We start from the raw sequence: 24,739 nt of genomic DNA, 5'->3' as shown, positions 1-24,739 counted from the left end.
AACCTGAGAGGGGAGTTTTTGTACATTACGTCTGCTACGAGGAGGCGGCCGCCCACCACCTCCTTAACTTCGGTGATGGTGAAGTGGCCTCCCCGCAGCAGAATGCCTAGGCCGGAAGACCGGCAGTCGTTGCCTCCTGACCATATGGATGGTCCATGGGCCCACCATCGTGACCACTGCCGGTAACTGCAAGAACAGCAGGTCCGCTTTGACCTTGGCGAGGTACCCCAAGGTGGAAACACATCGCGTAGTAGATTTTACGCTACGCACGTTAATAGTAGCAATTTTTAAATCCATTTTAAAGCTATTTTTTACAGTTACAAACATTACGCTTCACATAAATTGTCCTTTAACTCCGAGGTCTGCCCAGTGGCCAGTTCCAGCATGCATAGGTTATTACTATGAAAGTCTACTGCACCTGGGCTGGTGTGGTCGTCGTCCTCTGCCATGGGGGTGTTTCGACCAGGGGACTGCTGCAGTTCTGTCATTAAGTCCGATATGTCCTCTCCTTTGTCCTCGCCTGGTGTTGGTGGTTCCCTCTTTTCCTCAGTCGCGGCGGTCTCGAGCTGGTGTGCTTCGATCGCTGCGTCGCTCCCGGTAATCCGGAGGTGGGGTGTGGTGGGCACTTCACTGCTCCCGTTATCCCGGAGCTGGTCTGCGTTGGTCGCTTCTTCGCTCCCGGTGTTCCGGAGCTTGTGTGCGCTGGGCACTTCGCTGCTCGCGGGTTCCTGGAGCAGGGCTGTGTTGGTCACTTCACTGCTCCCGGTCGCCTGTGGCTGTGGGTTGGCGTATTGCCTCTTGTTTTGTTGTCGGTGGTGAGAGGCTTTTTCTCGCCTTTCCTCATCAGACGAGTTGCCGCCGCTGCTGTCTGTCGAGGTTGCTAGCCGCCTCTTCCCTGTCGTTTCCGCAGGGGCCCTTGCTCGCCTGTTCTCCTTACGTTTGCTTGACGGGCTCCCATCCCGCTTCATCGTCTGCTGTCTCCTCGTTTCTGGACTCGGTGCGCTGGGGGAGAGCTTCTCTGCTGGGTGCTGGTGTCTCACAGCTCGCCGTGGCAGGCTTCTCTTCCTCACCGACTTGTTCTGAGTCCACAGGTCCACGGGGGGAGGGTGTGGCTCTCCTCTGGAGCGTTGTGTTCCTCAGCTTCCTCCTCCTCTGGTGCAATGTTCTTTGCTGACTGCGCAGAGCTGAAGTTGCGCTTGGGGCAGTTTTTGTAAAGGTGCCCAGCCAGACCACAGAGGTTGCAGCACTTGGTCTCCTTACAGTCCTTTGTCTGGTGGCCTTCTTTCTTGCAGTTACGGCAGATGACAGTTTTGCAGCTTGCTGCCACATGGCCTGCCTTCCCGTAGGTCCGGCACACGTTGGGTTGGCCAGCGTACACCATGTCGCCCCGGCTTCCTCCGATGGCGAAGCTGGAGGGGGGGGTGGGGGGGTGGTGCAGGATGGTTCCGCTGGCGTCCACCTTCATGGTGACCTGGATCTGGCGCTTGCTGGTCCATATCCTGTGCAAGTCTTTCAAGTCGCTGCTGTTTCCTGCCCCATCGACATACCTGGCGAGGAAAGTCAGTACATCAATGATGGAGATGTAGGGGTTATATATCTGCACTGTGATAGTGCGTCTTCTCTGCGACGGGAGGGTGAACAGTGGCTCCCAAGTCAGCACTGAGCACAGCGGTTCACTCGCCTCCTTCAGTCCCTTCAGGAACTTCAGGCAGAGAGTGACGGTTCTGAAGGTCACATCGAAGTAACCTCTCTTCGGGAGGTCCTGCAAGACGAAGATGTCGGCGACTTTCATGCCACATGTTCCCAGCAGGATTTTCTTCACGAACAGGTCCTGGTTGATCGTTGCCTGTCCTTCCACTTTCTTCACCGTCACTCGGATGGTGTTTCGGACGCCCTGGTTCGCCGCTTGGTTGGCCGCCATCCAGGTGGCAGATTCCTCCTTTCGATGTGTATTTTGGCCGAAGCCTTCAATCTGTTGTGGTGCCAGTCCAGCACCTTGGGGAGCCTCCGGGCCCGCCGAATGGTCGGTCGACATTCAGATTTTCCTCTTCTTTCCAATTGGTGCTTGGCCCAAGCCGAAGGCCAGAGCCAGCAAAACTGGAAAAACGAGTTTCTGCAATCAGTCAATTTGCATATGAATGCCCAATCAACAGATACTACACTTGATCTTAGCCAAAAGGCCGAGAAGCGAGAATGCATAAAAAGAGAGTGCCATTGAGCAGCAACACTTCAAAGCACTCAGAACTCCCTTGTATTAAAGAGACTGTCACATCAGTTTTAGCTCACATTACTCAGACTTGTGGAGTTCTTCCATACTTAACAATTGACGACGAGTAACAGATTACGAACTTTCACATGGTCTTGGCTGCTGTTGGTATTTTAGAGAGATTTGTAGAGGGTGATGATTGGGAAGTCTTCGTTGAACGTATTTCGTGGCCAATGAGCTGGATGGGGATAATAAAGCGATCAAGCGCAGGGCGATTTTCCTCGCCGTGTGTGGGTCCACAATGTACGGCCTTTTCAAGAATCTGCTAGCACCGGAGAAACCAGCGGAGAAGATATATACAGATTTGTGTACGCTGGTTTGGAACCACCTCAAGCCAAAGGAGAGTGTCTTAATGGCCAGGTATTGCTTCTACACGCACAACCACTCCGAGGGCCAGGACGTAGCGAGTTATGTCGCCGACCTGAGATGCCTTGCGGGAACTTGCGAATTTGCTGGATTTTTGGGGGAAATGCTGCAGGACTTTTTTGTGCTTGGCATCGTCCACGAGGTCATTCTTCGCAAGCTGCTGTCCACCGAATCCCTAGACCTGAGCAAGGCCATCACGATAGCCCAGGCATTCATATCCATGAGTGATAATACCAGACAGATATCTTCCCAGCATTGAAGCTCACCGGCAAGTACTGTGCATAAAATAACATCACTAGCAGGCAGAACTGCATACGGCAGGACCTACACGTCTGCAGCTGCAAGACCTAGGATGACTCAGAGTCTGCCATTGGGCGTGAATGCAAATCCATTAGCACCATGTTGGCGTTGCGGGGGTTATCATCGAGCCCATCAATGTCGATTCAAGCACTACGTGTGCAAAGGCTGCAAAACAATGGGGCACCTCCAGCGAATGTACAAGAGTGCTGCGACTCACCACGTGGCAGAGTCGGCAGAGGATGATCGATCCAGCGTGGATCACGCAGAACAAACAAGAGAGGCAACTCAACCCGAGGAAGAAGTGTATGGGGTACATACCTTCTTCACCAAGAGCCTTCCTATCATGCTGAAAGTCAAATGCAATGGTATTCCGGTATCAATTGTGTTGGACACAGGGGCGAGTTAGTCAATTATGAACCAGAAGGCTTTTGAGAAACTATGGGGCAAAAAGGCACAAAGGCCCAAACCGATTCAGACAAAACTGCGCACCTACACCAAAGAGCTCATAACAGTCATTGGCAGTGCGACAGATAAGGTATCCTACAATGGAGCTGTGCATGATTTATCACTGTGGATTGTACCAGGCAATGGCCCAAAGCTATTCGGCAGAAGCTGGCTAGGAAAGATTTGATGGAACTGGGACGACATCAAAGTACTATCTTCAGTGGATGATGCCTCGTGTGCCCAAGTGCTGAGCAAGTTTCCATCGCTATTTGAACCAAGCATCGGCAACTTCATAGGCGCCAAGGTACAGATCCATCTAGTCCCCGATGCAAGGCCCGTTCATCACAAGGCTCGAGCGGTTCCATATTTGATGAGGGAGTAAGTCGAGATCGAACTGGACAGACTTCAACGAGAGGGAATCATACCACTAGTCGGTTTCAATGAGTGGGCCAGTCCAATTGTTCCGGTGTTGAAAAGCGATGGCACGGTCAGAATCTGCGGAGACTATAAGTTAACAATCAACAGAGTCTCATTACAGGACCAGTACCCGCTACCCAAGGCGGATGACCTGTTTGCAACGTTAGCAGGGGGGAATCGTTCACCAAGTTGGACCTAACCTCTGCCTACATGATACAGGAGCTGGCTGAATCTTCGAAAAGATTGATGTGCATCAACACGCACAAAGGACTGTTTATATACCACAGGTGCCCTTTTGGGATTCGCTCAGCTGCTGCCATCTTCCAGAGGAATATGGAAAGTCTGCTGAAATCAGTTCCGTACACCGTTGTGTTTCAAGACGACATCCTGATCATCAGACGTGACACCACCAAACACCTGCACAACCTGGAAGAGGTTCTAAGTCGACTAGACAGAGTGGGACTCAGGCTGAACCGTTCCAAGTGTGTTTTCCTGGCGCCAGAGGTCGAATTTTTGGGGAGAAAGATTGCGACAGACGGTATCTGACCCACGGACTCAAAGGCAGAGGCCATCAAGAATACACCCAAACCACAGAATGTGATGGAGCTGCATTCGTTCCTGGGACTCCTCAACTATTTTGGTAACTTTCTATCCGGATTAAGCACTTTGCTGGAACCATTGCACATGTTGCTACGTAAGGGCGATGACTGGGTTTGGGGTAAATCTCAAGAGACAGCCTTTGAGAAGGCCAGAAACCTACTTTGTTCCAATAAGTTACTTGTACTGTATGACCCGTGTAAATGATTAGTGCTAGCTTGTGATGCATCTTCGTACGGGATCGGCTGTGTGTTACAGCAAACCAATGTATCGGGCAAACTTCAACCAGTTGCATACGCATTTAGAAGTCTGTCTAAGTCCTAAAGAGCCTGCAGTATGGTCGGGAAAGAAGCATTAGCATGTGTATATGGGGTTAAGAAAATGCACCAATACCTATTTGGACTTCAGTTTGAGCTTGAAACCGACCACAAACTGCTCATTTCACTGTTTTCAGAAAGCAAAGGTATAAACACCAATGCTTCATCCCGCATTCAAAGATGGGCACTAACATTGTCCGCCTATGACTATATTATCCGCCACAGACCAGGCACGGAGAACTGTGCTGATGCCCTCAGTCGGCTACCATTGCCCATTTCCGGGGTGGAAATGGCGCAGCCGGCAGACTTGCTCTGGTCATGGATGCTTTTGAGAGCGAGGGATCACCCGTCACTGCTCGCCAGATCAGGACCTGGACCAGCCAGGATCCTGTGCTTTAACTTGTAAAAAGTTGCGTCCTCAATGGGAGCTGGTCGGTCGTTCCCGGGGAAATGCAAAATGAAATTAAGCTGTTTCGCCGACGCAAAGATGAAATGTCCATCCAGTCGGACTGATCAGCCATGATCATATTGAATGGTGCTGCAGGCTCGAAGGGCCAAATGGCCTGCTCCTGCACCTATTTTCTATGTTTCTATGTTTCTATGTCTCTTATGGGATAATCACGTGGTTTTGCCAAAAAAAGGCAGGGAAACGTTTATACGCGACCTGCACAATACCCACCCAGGCATAGTCATGATGAAGGCTATAGACAGGTCGCATGTTTGGTGGCCCGGCATTGATTCGGACTTAGAGTCATGCGCACACCGGTGCAACCCGTGCTCACGATTGAGCAATGCACCAAGGGAGGCTCCATTGAGTCTGTGCTCATGGCCCTCCAAACCATAGTCCAGGATCCACGTAGGTTTTGCTGGCCCCTTTCTCGGAAAGTTGTTTTTAGTTGTAGTGGACACTTACTCTAAATGGATTGAATGCGTAATCATGTCATCCAGCACATCCACTGCCACCATTGAAAGCCTCCGGGCTATGTTCGCCACCCATGGCTTGCCCGACATCCTTGTCAGTGACAATGGACCGTGCTTCACCAGCTCGGAATTCAACGAGTTTATGACCCGCAATGGCATCAAGCATGTCAGGTCTGCCCCATTTAAGCCCGCATCCAACGGTCAAATGGAATGGGAAGTCCAAACTATCAAGCAGAGCTTGAAATGCGTGACGGAAGGCTCCTTGCAGACCCACTTATCTCGGGTTCTGCTCAGCTACCAGACGTGACCCCACTCACTCACTGGGGTTCCCCCTGCAGAACTGTTAATGAAGAGAGCACTCAAAACCAGGCTCTCCCTAGTCCACCCGGATCTAAATGATCATGTGGAAACCCGATGTCACCGGCAAAACATGTACCACGATCGCGCGGCTGTATCACATGACATTGATGTTAACGACCCTATGTTTGTCCTTAATTACGGTCATGGTCCTAAATGGGTCGCTGGCACTGTCTTGGCCAAGGAGAGGAATAGAGTGTTTATAGTCAAACTATTGAATGGACAAACGTGCATGGGTCAATTGGGCCCATCTGTCCTCCACTTTGGCCTCTTCACTGAAGCACTTTGCGGGCCTTTGTCCACCCATCTCTCCCACTTCTGCCACTTCCTCCTCTTCTTCACTCACAATTACCTCCTCCATAATTTCAACATTCTCCATTTTGCAAAAAAACTGAACAAATATACCAATAACAATGCCAAAACTACAATAATCTCTCCACCAGCTTTCTCCTCTATCTCGCTCTCTCTCTCTCCTCTTTCACTCTTTCCTGTGCATGTGCAGATGACCCCTAACCTCTTGAAACGCGGGAAAAGACCGTTGCTATGGAAGCCGGCCTTGCACAACTGAATAAATCACTAACGCCCATTTCACATTGCTACGGCTAACGCCCAAATGAAAAAGTGGAAACTAGCGGGTTTTAAAATGGGCGCTATTCCGGCGATCACAAAATAATATATAATCGCTAATGCCAGAAATACCGCCCACTTTTGGGCGATCTGGACACCAATATAAAGTCCAGCCCACAGTCATTGGAGTTTTGGATATCTGCATATATTTACTTACCGAGACAAAATGCATTTGTTGTCACACTAATGTCACATAGCAAAGGTGATGATACATATTTTAAGCAGCGAGTTGTTATGATCTGGAATGTACTGCCTAACAGGGTGGTAGGAGCAGATTCAATAGTAACTTTCAAAAGAGAATTAGATATATACTTGAAAAATAAAAAATTACAGGGCTACGGGGAAAAAGAGAAATGGGACTAATGAGGTCGTTCTTTCAAAGAACGGCCACAGGCACGATGGGCCAAACAGTTTCCTTCTGATCTGTAATATTCTATGATTCACGTTATTACTGCTGGTTTATTTTTAACCTGCTTTTCTTTGGAGAGAGTCATCATCTGCCCACATGGTGACATCTTTTTTGCAAATGAAGCCAATGTAAATTGTAAGCATGTACGCTTCAAATTTTATCAGGGGTTCAGCAGAACTCACCGGAAAATGTCAGGGTTGGGTTGAACCTCCTCCGTTTCCAGGATTTTCCGGCCTGCCTTGTGAGGGTGGGACCTCTGACCACCCTGCACACGGCAAAGGAATACAGCCCCCTGCAGTTTTCTCAGACAGAAGAAATCACCTGACTGACGATCGTTTATATTATCTAACAGTTTTCTATTAGGCACCTTGCAGATCACACAACCATTAACTCCCTCTCAGTTGATTATTTCCACCCTCTTCCTTTGACCATCTGTACTAAAGTCCCTGATTATCTTTAAGATTATAGTGCTGGTGGAAGGTACATACCCATAACCTGTCTTTTCTTATTAAGGATGCTGACTGCCCTGCTATGTATATCTGACATTTTCTGTTTTTATTATGGTTGAAATGTAAGGGGAGCTTTCGGTGTGGGTTCGAATCCACACTCCCCTTGGGTTCTGTACGTGCGATTTATGAGGGTGGGTGAGTAATGAGGCACCAGACACAGTGGGTAAGAGTACAAAATGGCTAATGTTGTTTATTTAGAATAGCAAACACAAAGATAGAGGGCATAGAAAGAGGTCATAAAATAGCAGTAATGGCAAAATCTCATTCAACAACCCGAAAAATATCGCAACAGGGAAGGGGAAAACAAGAGGTTAAAACATCCCACTCACACACAACCACACCTCCCACTCCCATCCTTCCTACCAATTCCTATCCTAAATCGAGTCTGTGAGGGGGTTTGGGTAATACTCACAATCCTATCAACTCCGGGGTTCTGGGGGCACTTATTTCAGCTCAGGGTCCCTCTGGGGTGGGTTTTATGTTGTTGTTCGGTTTTCCTCTTCGATGTTGCCTCAGTTTCTTCTATCTGGCTCTCGGTTATCGTCAGACTACAGCTGTGAATCCAGGTTATTGAACCAGGTGTCCAGGTCTGCACAGCTCTGCGTGCCTCAGCCTGATGCTTCGGCTATTCTCACCCTGTCCAGTGTGTTCAGGGCTAACAGCAGCACCTGCTGCCACTTACCAACCAGGAGGTTGGCTCGTGGGTTTTTAGTCTCAACCAAAATCAAAGTTTGCAAAACTCTCTCGGCTCCTTTTTGGTCCACAACTGCTTTTCTCCACAACTGTCTTTCTGGTGGTTCTGTGTCCTATAACCAATTTAGTTCTGGCCTTTTCGCGCTCAAACTCAGTTGGTGGCCCATTGTATAAGTTTGGACGGGGAGATAGCTTTGAATATTAAATCAGAAGATGTCACAGGTACACGCATGTGTGAGGACCAGAGTATTGTTACAGAGCACATAGGTGCCGGGAAGTCTGTGAGTCCTTTGTTATAGTCCTGGGAGTCAGTGGGCCATTCCTGCAGTGATTCATAGTTTTGATTCAGAGCTATTGTCCATATTAGTTAGGTAGATAATGGCCCACATTCGTAGTTTGATTTGGGGGGGGAAGTCATTTTCAAACTGGGCCGGGGAGTCCTTATTGGTTGAAGATTTCCCCACTTCAGGCCCGACTCGACCCCTGATTGGCCTGCCAGAATGCACTTTACCCCCATTGGCCAGTGCCTCAATCTCGCTTGTGAGCCAGACTCCACAATGTCTGTATCCGTCCACACATTTTCCCAGCCTGCTTTTACTTGGCCAAAAATGTTTATTTAGTGTATGCAACGATCCCATGTTAGTTTTCTTGTCCTTACGGTGTTTCAAATGCGGCCGTGGATTTTCGAACCTTACAGAAATCACAGAGCAGTCATCTGACTTCTGCACTGTGTTGCTTCGGTTTGCAAAGGTTCAACAGGGAGAAACATGTGACAAAACTAGGTAAAGAACATTAGTAACTTTACAGCAACCATCACTGCAAAAGATTTTCTTAAAGTGACAAATAGTCAGTGAAGAGGTTAAATCTGTCACAAGCATTCAGTTAAAATGTCTTACTTTTGCTCTTCCTGCGTACAGTTTTGGTCTCCTTATTTAAGGAGGGAAATACATGCATTGGAGTCAGTTCAGACACGGTTCACTAGGTTGATTCCTGACATGAAGAGGTTGACTTATGAAGAAAGGTTGAGTAGGTTGGGCCTATACTCATTGGAGTTCAGAAGGAGGTGGTCTTATTGAAACATGTAAGATAATGAGGGGGCTTGACAAGGTAGATGCAGAGAGGATGTTTCCACTCATGGGAGAATCTAGAACTAGAGGACATGGTTTCAGAATAAGGGGTTGGCCATTCAAAACTGAGATGAAGAGGAATTTCTTCTCTCAGAGGGTTGTAAATCTATGGAATTCTTTGCCCTAGAGAGCAGTGGAGGCTGGGTCATTGAATAGATTTAAGATGGAGATAAACAGATTTTTGAACAATAAGGGATTAAAGGGTTATGGGGAGCGGGCGGGGAAGTGGAGCTGAGCCCATGATCAGATCAGCCATGATTTTATTAAATGGTGGAGCAGGCTCGAGGGGCCAAATGGCCTACTCCTGCTCCTATTTCTTATGTTCTTATGTTCTCCCAGCAAATCACCAGTGACATTTTTCTGACTAAGTGAAGTTTGTTCAAATAGATTTGCCTTCGCTTAGTAAATTGCTACTTCCAGTATCCCTTCCCAACCATCCATTTGCTGATTTAAGATCATTCAGAATAAACAACAACAACTTGTATTTATATAGCACGTTTAACGTAGTAAAATATCCCAAGGCGCCTCACAGGAGTATTATAAGACAAAAACATAAATTGGACACCGAACCAGATAAGAAGAAATTATGGCAGATCAAGAGGTAGGTTTTAAAGAGCGTCTTGAAGGAGGAAAGAGAGGTAGAGAGGCTTAGGGAGGGAGTTCCAGAGCTTAGGGCCTAGGCAGCTGAAGTGACTACTTATAGCTTGACACTCATGCTGCGTCGGAACTAACAACGGGAATTTCCTTGCAGGTTCTCCCAATCAGCCACTGTAACTCGCTGATCTGCGAATGTTAAGGCGGGAGAGCCCCTAAGGAAATTCCCAGTATAGCTTCATTCAAAAGGCTATTAAAAGCGTTTACAATAAATGACTGTAAAGAGACATTGCTAATTACATTTCTAAACTACAAAATTCACTTCCACAAGGTTTTCTATTTTAAGCCAAGGGCTGACTTCACAAGTTCACCCTGCCAGCAAGGCATCTTGCCTGCTGGTTGCACATCGCAGGAAATTGCTGGCACTACCCTCAATTCTCCATCCGTTAAAACTTCCAAACCCAAGAAATTTTGACGAGCCACTGATTATTAAAATCTTACATGATTGAAAAAAATTATTGATTGCACTTAAAATCTAGTTTCGGGGCACTAGTAGGGCACCTTATCCATGGAGCTACAGTGACTTTAAGTACAAGTTTAGTGGTTTGTAAAAAATACTCAGATAGGATAATCCAGTACAGCATTAACCTTAGTAAGAGCTGTGTCGTAGTAGTGCAGTTATTAATCTTGGGAAGTAGAAGAAAGATTCGCACTGCAGTAATGTCAACCCACCCTCTCATAAATGAGACTAAAAATCAGGAGATTTGGGATAGAAATCATGAGTTGCTATTTTTTTTCAAACATAAACCAATATAGATTGACAGTTGGTTTATAAGCCTCATTAGTGGCTTTATTTCATCTCTAACAGGTCACAGCTCTTTACAAAAACAATATTACTGCATCTGAAAAAGCTTTATAAAAACTTTTTAAAATCTTACCTGTTATCACCACGTTGCTATGTGTGGGTACTCCTCTTGAGTTTCAGGCGGGTGATTTTTCATTATCAGGCAATGTTCCCTCTAATTTTTTTAGGCCCGCATGGCCCCTTTAACGGGCTGTGCGGGTCATTCAAAATTCCGTGAATGCGTGGTTTTTCTATTTAAAAGCCAGCTCACAGCTGTGTGCGGCCTACAGAGTGCTGCACGGCCACGCAGCCTAAAGGGAACATTGGGATCAGGTAAGCGTGAATTTATTGTATTCTAAACAAAAACTAAGACTTTGTAATGCCCGGTTTTTAAAAGACACAGTGAAGAGTGTGACAGTGCTAATGATATTGATGTGGGGTCTGACAGTGGGTGATATTTGGGCTCAGGCCGCTGTGGGCTCGGTACACAGGCCTGTCCCTGGAGTGACAGTCACAGTCCTGCTCCGCAGCTCAGTGTCTGCCCTAAAGACTGTTTCATCGGCGGTCCCTCGAACAAGGATGACTTGCTTCCACACCAAAAGGGATGAGTTCGCAGATGTTTCAATGAAGGACCCGATGTTCCAGTCCTGAACTCCAGGGGTGGAAGATGCCTGTGCGTGGATTTTTTTAACGTGAGGTGACCGTTGAACATCAGCCACCACACGGGCTTGGCAGAGCTAGGCCTTTATCCAGTGGCAAGGATTAACCAAGATGACTGGAGACCTGCTCTGCTGCACAGACCTAGTGCGCACACATATCGCAGTGTGAGCTGGCCCGTGCTGCCCCTGGGCCCTCGGCTCTTCTGGGCCCTGTACCCTCATAGGCCACGCCCCTTCCACGATCTCTCGCCGATCCTCCGCCATAAACATTCGCCGCACCTCCGCCACGATTTCTCACCGCACCAAACATTGGCTACATCTCCGTCACGATCACTCACCGAATCTCAGCCACGATCTCTCACCACTCCTCTGCCCCGATCATTTGCTGCATTTCTGCCTCAATCTCTCGCCACTTCTCTGCCTCAAACATTCGCCGCACCTCCGCCACGATCTCTCGCCGCTCATCCGTCCCGACCTTCCCGCTCCTCTGCTATACCTGGGCCCCGCTGAAGTTCATGCCCACGCTGCAAACGGCGACCTGTGTTTTGATGACGTCACCCAATCGCCCACCTCGAAGTCGTCGCACACTTGGAGCAACTCGCGATGAAGTTGTAGTGGCATGCTCCAGTTCTTTTATCCTCCCGACCTGCAGCGTTGTCCTCTCACAGGTCGGGGTGTCCCACAATGTTGCAGGGGCCCGCGCTCAGCTCTTTTATCCTCCCAATCTGTGTACTGGAGAGTGGCTAGCGCTCATGGTACTGAACATCAAAAGACAGAGCCTTCAGGAGAGGGTTGGGGAAATTTAAAAAAAGACTTGCATTTGTATAGCATCTTTCATGACCACCGGGCGCTCCAAAGTGCATTACAGCCAATGAAGTAATTTTGAAGTGTAGTCACTGTTGTAATGTGGGAAATGTGGCAGCCAGTTTGCGCACAAGCAAGCTCCCACAAACAGCAATGTGATAATGACCAGATAATCTGTTTTTGTTATGTTGATTGAGGGATAAATATTGGCCGGGACACTGGGGATAACTCCTCTTTTCAAAATAGTTATACACAAATGGGGAGAAAAACTGAAACAAAAAATGATAACCATTGCCATATTTACAAAATCTAAGTCTTTACAAATGAAAGTCTGGAATCAATGAATTAAATAACAGGGCTACAAGAAAGAACTCTTTTTTTTACTCTTGCACTAATTGAACACAAATATCATTCAGCTGGAAAATACGGAGGCTCAATCTCTTCAAATTTTACAGGATCAGTTGGTGAGAAAGTAAACACTGCGATAATCAATCTTTGCTAGATTAAAAATATTCCTCCTGTGGTCTCTCAAGGTTATACATCGAATAACAATCTATGTACAGCAACCACCCTAATTAACAACCAAATGTTCAGCATTTATTTAATTGCTTTGAATTATCTGACATTATCATAACTTTATGCAATTACATCCAGCTAGAATTACTTCTTTCGTGTAGTTTTAGGGATTTTGTTACATTACACATACCTCAAATGCCATACACTCAGAGCACACAGTTTAAACCTGAAAAAATTTGAGTTAATTGGCATATGTTCTAATTATATGGATCCCATTTGTTGCTATCACATAACTCTCATAACAGTGGGCTATTGTTCTGGCTACCCTTGGATTCATCATCATCATAGGCGGCCCCTCGAAACGCGGATGACTTGCTTCCACACCAAAAAAGGATGAGGTCACAGGTGTTTCGAATGAAGGACCCGAACTACATCCTCAAGGGTGGAAGATGCCTGTGCGTGGATTTTTTTAACGTGTGGTGACCGTTGCACACCAGCCACCACACGGGCTTGACAGAGCTAGGTCTTGGTCCAGTGGCAAGGATTAGAACTATATTGACTCAGTTTTACCAAAAGAAAAGAGAGTGTGACTATATTTTTGTAACCGTACAATACCAAGTTAACTCCAGGAAATTGACTCCTGCATTTTTACACTTGCCCCAGTTTCTGAAAGTCTGTTTTGATTACAGCTGTCTGATGCCTTGAGACATTTTTTTACATTAAAGGGGCTATAGATGCACGATGTTGTTGTAGAGGCAAATTTGAAATGTGTCCAATGCACACATCCCAATCAAAATTAAGCACACAGAGGTCAAAATTAGATTATTCCCAGAAACAACCAACATGAAACAGTTATCTGGTTACTAACTATTTATAATTCAAGGTTCCCTGCAATTTTTTTTCTCGTGCGCGGGCCCTGTAACTGGCTGCGCAGCCCATTCAGATCTTTGCGCACTCAAAGTTATTCCCATTGAAAAGCCGGTGAGCGGCCTGCACGAAACCTCCAGACATTGCGTGGCCACGCAGCTTAACGGGAACATTGGTCTCGTTGTATTTAAAGAAAACAATTTTTTGCGACCACCTTTCCCATCCATTTTTTGTGTCCATTTCCTGAAAGCTTTGTTCAACCAGTAAGGGAAGTTGATGTCAAAGGAACTATTTTACCAAACCCAACAGATTAAGGGACCTGAACTATTATCAGTAGTGAGTCATTAACCCAGGGGTGCTTCAACCATCTTCATTAATTTCCATTGTGTATATGATCATTAAATCTCTGAGAGCCCGTCAGGCCTGGTAAATCTTCCAAGTCAATTTGTTCTCTCTCCTTTGCCCCTCCCCCCTAGCGTCATCAGTACTCAATCTTAAAATCAAAACTTTAAAAAAAAGAAAGTCAACAGACTTAAGGTAAACCCCAAAAGTATCTTGAACATGAATCACAGTTCCAGTTAATGGTATTTTTAAAAAGGGTACTGATATTGAGACTTTCTCCATGACCTTTAAAACCCTTCCTGCAAATATTAAGTACAGCACAACATAATCTCCCATCAGTAAGTATCTGCATGCGTCCCGTGGATATATGCAACGAAACACAGTTTCTCTATCTACCAGAAGGGATTTTTTTCCCTTTAGTTTTTTACTTCATATAAAATTTAATTTGATCCATTTCCAACTTGTATGACATTTCAATTCCCTTGATTTCAGCCCTTCAGCATGTACGTATTAACTTAAGTTACTGACTCCAAGTGCATAAAAACATGCATCGCTTCTCAAATAAAATGTCACACTTAAAACTAAATGAACTGAATGAATCAATTCCCTGCAGAATCAAGTGAAGTTAATATGTTAGAATGTACCCCATGATGGACCTATTTCAGTCCACTGCACTGTGCTGAACTCTATGTCTATATTCTTGCAAGATTATTTCGCACTGAAGGAAGTACATTGTGCAGTGGGAATAAAATCATTTTACAAAGTTTAGTAAGGCTTTTTACTAATTTTGTCTTTTTTTTGTTGTTGTTGAAGGGTAATGTTGGCTCAGAGGTACAACGTATTATAAACCCCTGTAGTCATTAATTATGGTATCAGCTAGCTGATGAAGTTATGTGGAGCGTGGTGCTGTAGTTTTTAATTGCAGCAGGTGGAGTGGAACTAAAATGAAGCAGAACTCCAGACTACTGCCTGAATTCAAAGTGAAAAGCAATTTCAGCGCATATGCAGAGTTCTTGCTCATCGGTGTTCTGTTGTACACTGGGAAATCACCACACTAAGTTCGCCAAATGGTTGCCCAGTTTGTTTTTCTCTGCGGTTCTGAAACTTTTTGAAATGTTTCTCGTACCTAGATTTGTCATTTTTATTCTGTCTCACACATTTCTCATCACAGGCAAACACAAGAGAAAGGATATCGCTCAATCAAGGAATTAATTCCTCTTGACAAAAAATGGCATTCTATTCATGTAAGTACGGTATTGAGTATGTGCCAAGACAGGATTGGAATAGATAAATGATCCAAAAGGAAGGCCACAGCTAGGACAGCTGACGATGCTGTCAGGACCTCTGGTGAGAGCTCAGGGAGCGAGTTGAAAAGAGTGAGGCTGCAGACAGTGCCCAGCTGAAACTAAGGAAATGGGTAGAAAAGTCAAGGAAAAGAAAAAGGAATTTTAGCTTGCAGTCAATAATCTTACCTTGTGCACAGAAGGCAAACAACGTAATAATATGAAAATGAGGGGGAGATAGACAGATTTTTGAGCAATAAGGCAATAAAAGGTTATGGGGAGTGGTAGGAGAAGTGGAGCTGAGTCCATTATCAGATCAGCCATGATCTTATTGAATGGCAGAGCAGGCTCAAGAGGTCAAATGGCCTACTCCTGCTCCTATTTCTTATGTTTTTATGTTCTAAACCTTGAGTGAAGCGCAGCCTGCTGATAAGTAAGACACAAGTGGTGGCTAGTTACTCTAGTTTTAAGACACTAAAGGACAGCCCTATTAACATGTATGTACATTTTTCTTCAAATTAACTCAATTCTTAGCCACTGCTCTTACATGCCAAAAATATCACTGGAGGTTCTTGGGCTGAGAAGATAACCTTCATATTTCGAACATCTGTTTGCTTGTTTTAACAAATAAACCATAACAAACGATCACCATATTTTCACAGGTAGCAATGTGTATACACACAAACATTTCCACAGTTATCAATGCACTGAAGCACTAAAATCTTTCGAATGAAAAATAACTGTTGTTCTTTCAAGAGGCCAGCAGAGCAGGAATTGCAAAATTTTACTTGAATACAGTTCTCATGGCAATTAGTGTCCATCAGATCAAACAAGGCTGAATGAATGGAAATTATTCCCAAATGCCCGACAACACTTGTTGAAATGAAACACAGCATCATGTTTGTTTAGATTGGGATGTTATTTAAGGGAAGTTGCGTTTACACTACTTGCTATCAAACAAACGAAAAGCTAATTTCCTAAAAAGCTACCATTTCCCACGAAGAAAAGAATCCGGTTTCCAGAAAGCACAAGTCAATTTGGCAAAAAGCTCTTTCTAATGAAGTGTCCACTTATTAAAGGCCCCTAGTAATGACAAATTAACAAATTAAACCTTGGAATATTAAACCATGCCAGTGCGAGAGACACAGGTGTACTGCATCTGTATTACAGTCAATTCCACTGAAGTGAATGTAAACTGGAAAAACGCGAGCTATTTTTTAAATCACCAACTATATTTGTTTGTGTTAACGACAAAATGTGAATGATAAATTCCAATCGAGGCAATTCCTTTAGACCAAATTAGATTGTACAGTGTTAACAGCCCAAATTATAGTCTTCTTGCACATCATCACTATTTGCAAGAGCAGGATTTATTTTTATCCCCACTTAAACTTGTGCTGCTAACATACTTTCTTATAGTTTGCAGCTGATGTGTAGTTAATATTTGTGTACATGGCATGGGATTGTTTGCTTTAATCTGTAAGACAAAACCCCTTTGGATGCCAAATTTGAAGGCCAGACAAACCATTGCTTTTTTTATAATCTAACCCACTCATTCACCTTTTCACCATATCCCTCAACATCTTGTCTCTTTAGAAAAGCATCACATTGTCTTTTGAACCCATTTATGCTGTGTGCTTCAACATTAAGAGTCATCCAAATTAACAATGCAACAAGGCAATTCTTAAAATAATTTCACGACATCAACAAAAACTTGAAGTAGCTTAAACCTATGAATCACTTAATGTCAAACAATAAAACAAGAAAATATTAACTATATCTGAAGTGTTTACTTTGTACTTCAAGCCAGCAGTTGCATATAGACTTCTATGTACTCCTCCAATCCATAAAGTAAATTGGAATATCATGCCTTTTTTTCCGTTACTGATAAAAATCTGATTGAAGTGTTAGATTTCAATCACCAACTTTCCCACTGCTGCTGCACACAAGCATTTCAAAAAACAAACTTCAATCCATGAGAGTGTATCCATGTCACTAATTTGGCACCACATCTCAGACCTTCTATGTACACGCTTACCAATATGGAACATAGGTGCAGATTGAGGTGTACATAACTGTTAGAAACTAAAGATGCCTAAAAATGTATATGGTTATGCGATTAAAACTGTGATGCAAAAAATGCTGTGATCAAATGGTTATGTTCGAATTGCAGACAGAAAGTCTCCTCAGATCAGATGGAAGCTTTGAAGTGCTAATGTTTTGGTTTTCTACAGACGGTATGTACTATATACAATCTCCCTGTTGTTAAGCAATTATCTGTTGTTTTTAAGTTAAGACTTCAATCTTGTTTATGTATTTTATGTATAATGCTAAGGTAGGATTTGAAGTTAGCTTAACAGAACTGCTTGCAAAGATAATGGAAGGAGGTTGGTAGGATTTAGCATAAACACAAGGCAGTTTGCTACGTAGTAACAGCCGATTGGAGTGAGAAAGTGTTGTGTATCTGTAAAGCATGCACTCCCATGTTCCGCCACCAGGGAGCTCATCCCCTGAAGTCCCAAGGGATCCCTGTATCCCTTGGGAGCACTGTATATAAGCCGGAATGCGTCTTCATGGCAACAGAATACTAATGCCTCAGCCCGCATACAAAGATGGGCACTCGCGCTATCAGCGTATAACTATACCATCCGCCACAGGCCAGGCACCGAGAACTGTTCGGATGCTCTCAGTCGGCTACCATTGCCCACCACGGGGGTGGAACTGGCGCAGCCTGCAAACTTGTTGATGGTGGCGCAGCCCGCAGACTTGTTGATGGTCATGGAAGCGTTTGAAAATGATAAATCATCTGTCATGACCAGCCAAGATCCTCTGCTGTCCCTAGTAAAAAAAACTGTGTACTGCATGGGAGCTGGGCCAGCATCCCCGTTGAAATGCAAGAGCCAATCAAGCCGTTCCAGCGGCGAAAGGATGATCTATCCATTCAGGCAGACAGCCTGTTGTGGGGTAACCGCGTAGTGCTACCAAAAAAGGGCAGGGAGACGTTCATCTTGGATCGCCACAACACACACCTGGGTATAGTAATGATGAAAGCGATAGCCAGATCCCACGTGTGGTGGCCCGGTATCGACTCTGACTTAGAGTCCTGTGTACGGCAATGCAGCGTATGTGCTCAGTTGAGCAACGTGCCCAGAGAGGCACCACTAAGTTTGTGGTCCTGGCTCTCCAGACCATGGTCGAGGATCCATGTCGACTCTGTGGGCCCGTTTCTCGGTAAAATGTTCCTGATGACGGTGGATGCTTTTTCAAAATGGATTGAATGTGAAATAATGTCGGGAAGCACCACCACCACCACCATTGAAAGCCTGAGGGCCATGTTTGCCACCCACGGCCTGCCTGACATACTGGTCAGTGACAACGGGCCATGTTTCACCAGTGCCGAATTTAAAGAATTCATGACCCGCAGTGGGATCAAACATGTCACCTTGACCCCGTTTAAACCAACCTCCAATGGGCAGGCAGAGCGGGCAGTACAAACCATCAAACAAAGCCTTAAACGAGTCACAGAAGGCTCACTTCAAACCCGCCTGTCCTGAGTGCTGCTCAGCTACCGCACGAGACCCCACTCGCTCACAGGGGTGCCTCGGCTGAGCTATTCATGGAAAGGATACTTAAAACCAGACTCTCGCTGGTTCACCCCAACCTGCAAGATCAGGTAGAGAGCAGGCGGCAGCAACAAAATGTAAACGATGGTCACGCCACTGTGTCACGGGAAATTGATCTGAATGTCCCTATGTATGTGCTAAACTATGGACATAGTCCCAAGTGGATCGCGGGCACGGTGATAGCTAAAGAGGGGAATAGGGTGTTTGTAGTCAAACTAGAAAATGGACAAATTTGCAGAAAGCACCTGGACCAAACGAGGCTGCGGTTCACAGACTGCCCTGAACAACCCACAGCAGACACCACCTTTTTCGAGCCCACAGCACACACCCAAAGAATCAACGACACTACGCCGGACTAGGAAATCGAACCCATCACGCCCAACAGCCCAGCAAGGCCAGGCTCACCTAGCAGCCCTGCAGGGCCAACAACACACCAGCCCAGCGAGGGCACAGCCAACACATCAGTGCAGACAATTGTACCGAGGCGATCCACCAGGGAAAGAAAGGCTCCCGACCGCCTCACTTTGTAAATAGTTTTCACTTTGACGTTGGTGGGGGGGGGGGTGATGTTGTGTATCTGTAAAGCATGCACTCCCATGTTCCGCCACCAGGGAGCTCATCCCCTGAAGTCCCAAGGGATCCCAGCATCCCTTGGGAGCACTGTATATAAGCCGGCCCCTAAGGCCTGTTCCTCACTCTGGAGTGTCTTATTAAACACTGAGGTCACTGTTACTTTAACCTCCCTGTGTGCAGCCTCATCTTTGGGCCTCATCGTTCAAAGGGTAGAGCACTTGACCTTGTACTGATTGTATCTGAGAGAATAGGGACAGAGAGAGATGAAACAAATTCCACAGGAAAGCATCTTCGGGAAAGTATATGTGGCCAAAATCATGAGAAATCTTTAGGGCGGGCTTTGATACAAGAATCGAGACAAAGAACTAGAAGCCTCATTCAGTATTGAGATTTTAGGGAAACTTCTATAGGTCAAAAGGTCTTGTCAATATCCCGGTTCAGGCCCACTCCTAAAAATTGAATCAAAGTGATCTCCCGAAAGCTTGTCCGCACAGGCGGAAGAGAGAGAGAGAGAAGGAGGCTCAAGATGGAAGACAGGAAAAGAGAGAGAAGAAGAAGCTCTAAACAAAAGGAAGAAGAGAATTGCTCACGTGTGTCAACCGTCTTTCCGATTGGATCGGCATCAACTACTTGTCATGATCGTATGTTTTTGCTGTATAACTAACGTGTTATAATTCTGTCTTAAACTCTGATTAAAAACAATATATCCACCATATTAGTTTGCACTCGAACCTAATTATTTAAAGTGACCAGAGACAGCCATAAGTGGGCCATTTCTAACAAACTCCACAGGAAAGATAATGCAAAGATTAGGACAAAGTATACACCTCGAATCAGGTTAGCTGGTGAAAGCACCACCAGGGTAACACAACTCTCGACGTCCATACCTGACGTGATCACCAAGCAGTGCAGACCCCGTGAAGGACCAGGTAAAATAGTAAGGTAAGCTCAAAATATTGTTTAATGGGCTGTTAACAAGGTCATAATGACCTAAATTGCCTCCCCCGCCGCTGTGAATTGGGTCTGTTCAGCCCTGACATCTGGGAAAGAAGCATGGCGGTGGGTTGACAGTTGGTTCCTGACCCGCTGTAACAAATAATTACCATCCAGCCATTCACCAAACGCAGCCGCTGACCCCCTGAAATATTCCCCCGATGACTCAGACATTTCCCCCTTCCTCTCCTGCACCCCCCCCGGTTCAACATGAAGAGACAACGAGAAATGCAGGAACATTTCAGAAAAATAAACTCAATTTGTCAATTTTGAACCTTCAGGATTACCTTAACAGCCCTATGTTCTCTCAGTAGGTAGTAAGTACTCTCAACTCTGAGTCAGAAGTCCCACTCCAGAGACTTGAGCACAAAAATCTAGGCTGTTGCTCCAGTGCAATACTGCGGGAGTGCTACACTGTCGGAGGAGCCGTCTTTCAGATGAGACGTTAAACCGCACTCCCGTCATTGCTTCAGCAGGAATTTGCTGGTAGGGCCTCAAATTAGGTCGGGCTTTGATACACCAGGCCCCAGTCTTAAATCAGAATTTGGAATTGTCCTGTTGGGGCTGAACCGGCACCTGCCTCAAACATGGTCTTCAATATAAGATGGTCATTGGACAGAGCCAGGGATAGGGACTGCCAGGGGCAGCTTATGTTTGTTCCCAGGGAGATCAGGCACTCCTCCAGCAGGTCACTCTTTGGTCATACTTCCCAACCTCTTTAGCTGGCACAGCCTAAGAACATAAGAACATAAGAATTAGGAACAGGAGTAGGCCATCTAGCCCCTCGAGCCTGCTCCGCCATTCAACAAGATCATGGCTGATCTGGCCGTGGACTCAGCTCCACTTACCCGCCCGCTCCCCGTAACCCTTAATTCCCTTATTGGTTAAAAATCTATCTATCTGTGATTTGAATACATTCAATGAGCTAGCCTCAACTGCGTCCCTGGGCAGAGAATTCCACAGATTCACAACCCTCTGGGAGAAGAGATTCCTTCTCAACTCGGTTTTAAATTGGCTCCCCCGTATTTTGAGGCTGTGCCCCCTAGTTCTAGTCTCCCTGACCAGTGGAAACAACCTCTCTGCCTCTATCTTGTCTATCTCTTTCATTATTTTAAATGTTTCTATAAGATCACCCCTCATCCTTCTGAACTCCAACGAGTAAAGACCCAGTCTACTCAATCTATCATCATAAGGTAACCCCCTCATCTCCGGAATTAGCCTAGTGAATCGTCTCAGTACCCCCTCCAAAGCCAGTATATCCTTCCTTAAGTAAGGTGACCAAAACTGCATGCAGTACTCCAGGTGAGGCCTCACCAATACCCTGTACAGTTGTACCAGGACCTCCCTGCTTTTGTACTCCATCCCTCTCGCAATGAAAGTCAACATTCCATTTGCCTTCCTGATTACCTGCTGCACCTGCAAACTAACTTTTTGGGATTCATGCACAAGGATCGCCAGGTCCCTCTGCACCGCAGCATGTTATAATTTCTCCCCATTCAAATAATATTCCCTTTTACTGTTTTTTTTTCCAAGGTGGATGACCTCACATTTTCCGACATTGTATTCCATCTGCCAAACCTTAGCCCACTCACTTAACCTATTTAAATCTCTTTGCAGCCTCTCTGTGTCATCTATACTACCCGCTTTCCCACTAATCTTTGTGTCATCTGCAAATTTTGTTACACTACACTCTGTCCCCTCTTCCAGGTCATCTATGTATATTGTAAACAGTTGTGGTCCCAGCACCGATCCCTGTGGCACACCACTAACCACCGATTTCTAACCCGAAAAGGACCCATTTATCCCGACTCTCTGCTTTCTGTTAGCCAGCCAATTTCGATCCATGCTAACACATTTCCTCTGACTCCGCGTACTTTTATCTTCTGCAGTAACCTTTTGTGTGGCACCTTATCGAATGCCTTTCGAAAATCTAAATACACCACATCCATCGGTACACCTCTATCCACCATGCTCGTTATATCCTCAAAGAATTCCAGTAAATTAGTTAAACATGATTTCCCCTTCATGAATCCATGTTGCGTCTGCTTGATTGCACTATTCCTATCTAGATGTCCCGCTATTTCTTCCTTAATGATAGCTTCCAGCATTTCCCCCACTACAGATGTTAAACTAACCGGCCTATAGTTACCTGCCTTTTGTCTGCCCCCTTTTTTAAACAGAGGCGTTACATTAGCTGCTTTCCAATCCGCTGGTACCTCCCCAGAGTCCAGAGAATTTTGGTAGATTATAACGAATGCATCTGCTATAACTTCCGCCATCTCTTTTAATACCCTGGGATGCATTTCATTAGGACCAGGGGACATAAATAGATTCTGGCACATACAGCACAAGCGGAGCTGGATATCACCCAGAACATGTAGCAGCAGATGATTCACAGACCCAAACAAACAAAGAAAAAAGTGCCTTTCATGTCCAGAACATTCAAAGTGACGAAGCAGAAATGCTGCAGAAGTCTGTTTTTGTGACCCTCTACCTTGAGTCCCATTAGCCTGTCCAGCACTACCCCCCTAGTAATAGTGATTGTCTCAAGGTCCTCCCTTCCCACATTCCCGTGACCAGCAACGTTTGGCATGGTTTTTGTGTCTTCCACTGTGAAGACCGAAGCAAAATAATGTTTACTGTCTCAGCCATTTCCACATTTCCCATTATTAAATCCCCCTTCTCATCTTCTAAGGGACCAATCTAGATGTGCTGTTGGAGGTGTGGGTGTTACCATTGCTCGGCAAATTAGGAAACCACCCCAAACCCCAGTGTGTCAGGCCTGTTGTGCACATCTTGCCACTTTTGTGAGGATAATGTGCCCCTGCATAGATTTTCCAGTCAGAGGAGCTTTCCTGGAGAGAAGAGAAAAGAGAAATGATAATTGAAGCATTCACAAAACCGAGTATTTATAGAACAATGCTGGTGGAAGCCCTCGAGCCGATTTGTCTTCTCTATAAGGAATACTTCATGGCCTAAGGTTGAAATAATAAGTAGAGACATTTAAAAAATAATGGGGAATAAAATTAATGTTACAATTGACTGGTTTGGTAACAATGGATTACTAATTTATAAGCGAACTGTAGGGATTTGTTGAATATCGCTGGCAATGACATAAATAGATTCTGGCACATACAGCACAAGCGGAGCTGGATATCACCCAGAACATGTAGCAGCAGATGATTCACAGACCCAAACAAACAAAGAAAAAAGTGCCTTTCATGTCCAGAACATTCAAAGTGACGAAGCAGGAATGCTGCAGGAGTCTGTTTTTGTGACCCTCTATCTGTTACTTCGACACTCTTGTTAAAACAAAATGCACGACTTCCTGAGAAGCCCTCTCCTGCACCCCCACAACCTAATTGTACCATCTGGGCTTTGTCATTATTTAATCAAATTATTGAGATCACCATATCAATTCACGCCAAATAAACGGGTACCTGATCAAAGAATTATACGGCAGGAATCCCAGGTGCAGTGCAGTGGAGTCACAAGCAGATCTCTGCAAGCACACCGCACACCAAAATGCTCTGACCTTGCCCTATTTTGTAAAGTTGGTTAATTTACATCATGGTATTTGCCATCAACTGGGAGCTCACCAAAGATTTGCGGGGGGGGGGCAGTGGGGGGGTGGGGGGGGGGAGGGTGGTAAGGAGATATATTATAGAGTTGCTAGGAGATTTAAGGAGATAGTGGTTCAAGAAGGCGGCTCACCACCACCTTTTCAAGGGCAATTAAGGATGGGCAATAAATGCTGGCCTTGCCAGCGATGTCCACGTCCCAGGAACGAATATTAAAAAATATTAAATATATTTAAATGAGGCGGTGGGAGACTTGGCAGGTGGATCACTGAAAGGGCTAAATCATGGTCGGAAATTTGTTTGGGGGGATGGGGAGGCAATTTTGGGGTGAAAAATGGGTGGAAATGGCCGCTGTGCCAATTTGCTGGCCAGGATAGAAAGATGCCCCACTTTAAGCCCCAGAAAGAATGGAAATGGCATGAAAATTTCAGAACAACCAGGTCACTGTAATGTTAAGAATGGAACCAGAAATAAGTTCCTCTCCAGTAGGCATGGCAGTAAATAGTTAGGGATGTAGGGCCCAAGTTTTGGGTGGAGTTGCTCCTATTTTTTTGGAGCAACTAGTTTAGTTTGGAGTATGTTAGAAATTGCAATTCTCGGCACTTAGTTTGCTCCAGTTCTCATGAGTTAGTTTAGATTGGTTTTAGTTCAGGTATTTTTTTTTCAAAAGGGGGTGTGTCCAGCCACTCAGGCCTGTTTTGCAAGTTTTG

The 24,739-nt window shown here is 45.5% G+C and overlaps 1 pseudogene; it reads right to left on the bottom strand.

Moving 5' to 3' along the window:
• Positions 1-2,059: 2,059 nt before the first annotated feature.
• Positions 2,060-2,192, bottom strand: LOC139279138 (U2 spliceosomal RNA; annotated as a pseudogene).
• Between the last annotated feature and the right edge of the window lie 22,547 nt (positions 2,193-24,739).

This window comes from Pristiophorus japonicus, chromosome 13 (assembly GCF_044704955.1).
Source record: "Pristiophorus japonicus isolate sPriJap1 chromosome 13, sPriJap1.hap1, whole genome shotgun sequence".
In the NCBI taxonomy this organism is placed as follows: Eukaryota; Metazoa; Chordata; class Chondrichthyes; family Pristiophoridae; genus Pristiophorus; species Pristiophorus japonicus.
This window is presented reverse-complemented; position numbering and strand designations above follow the sequence as displayed.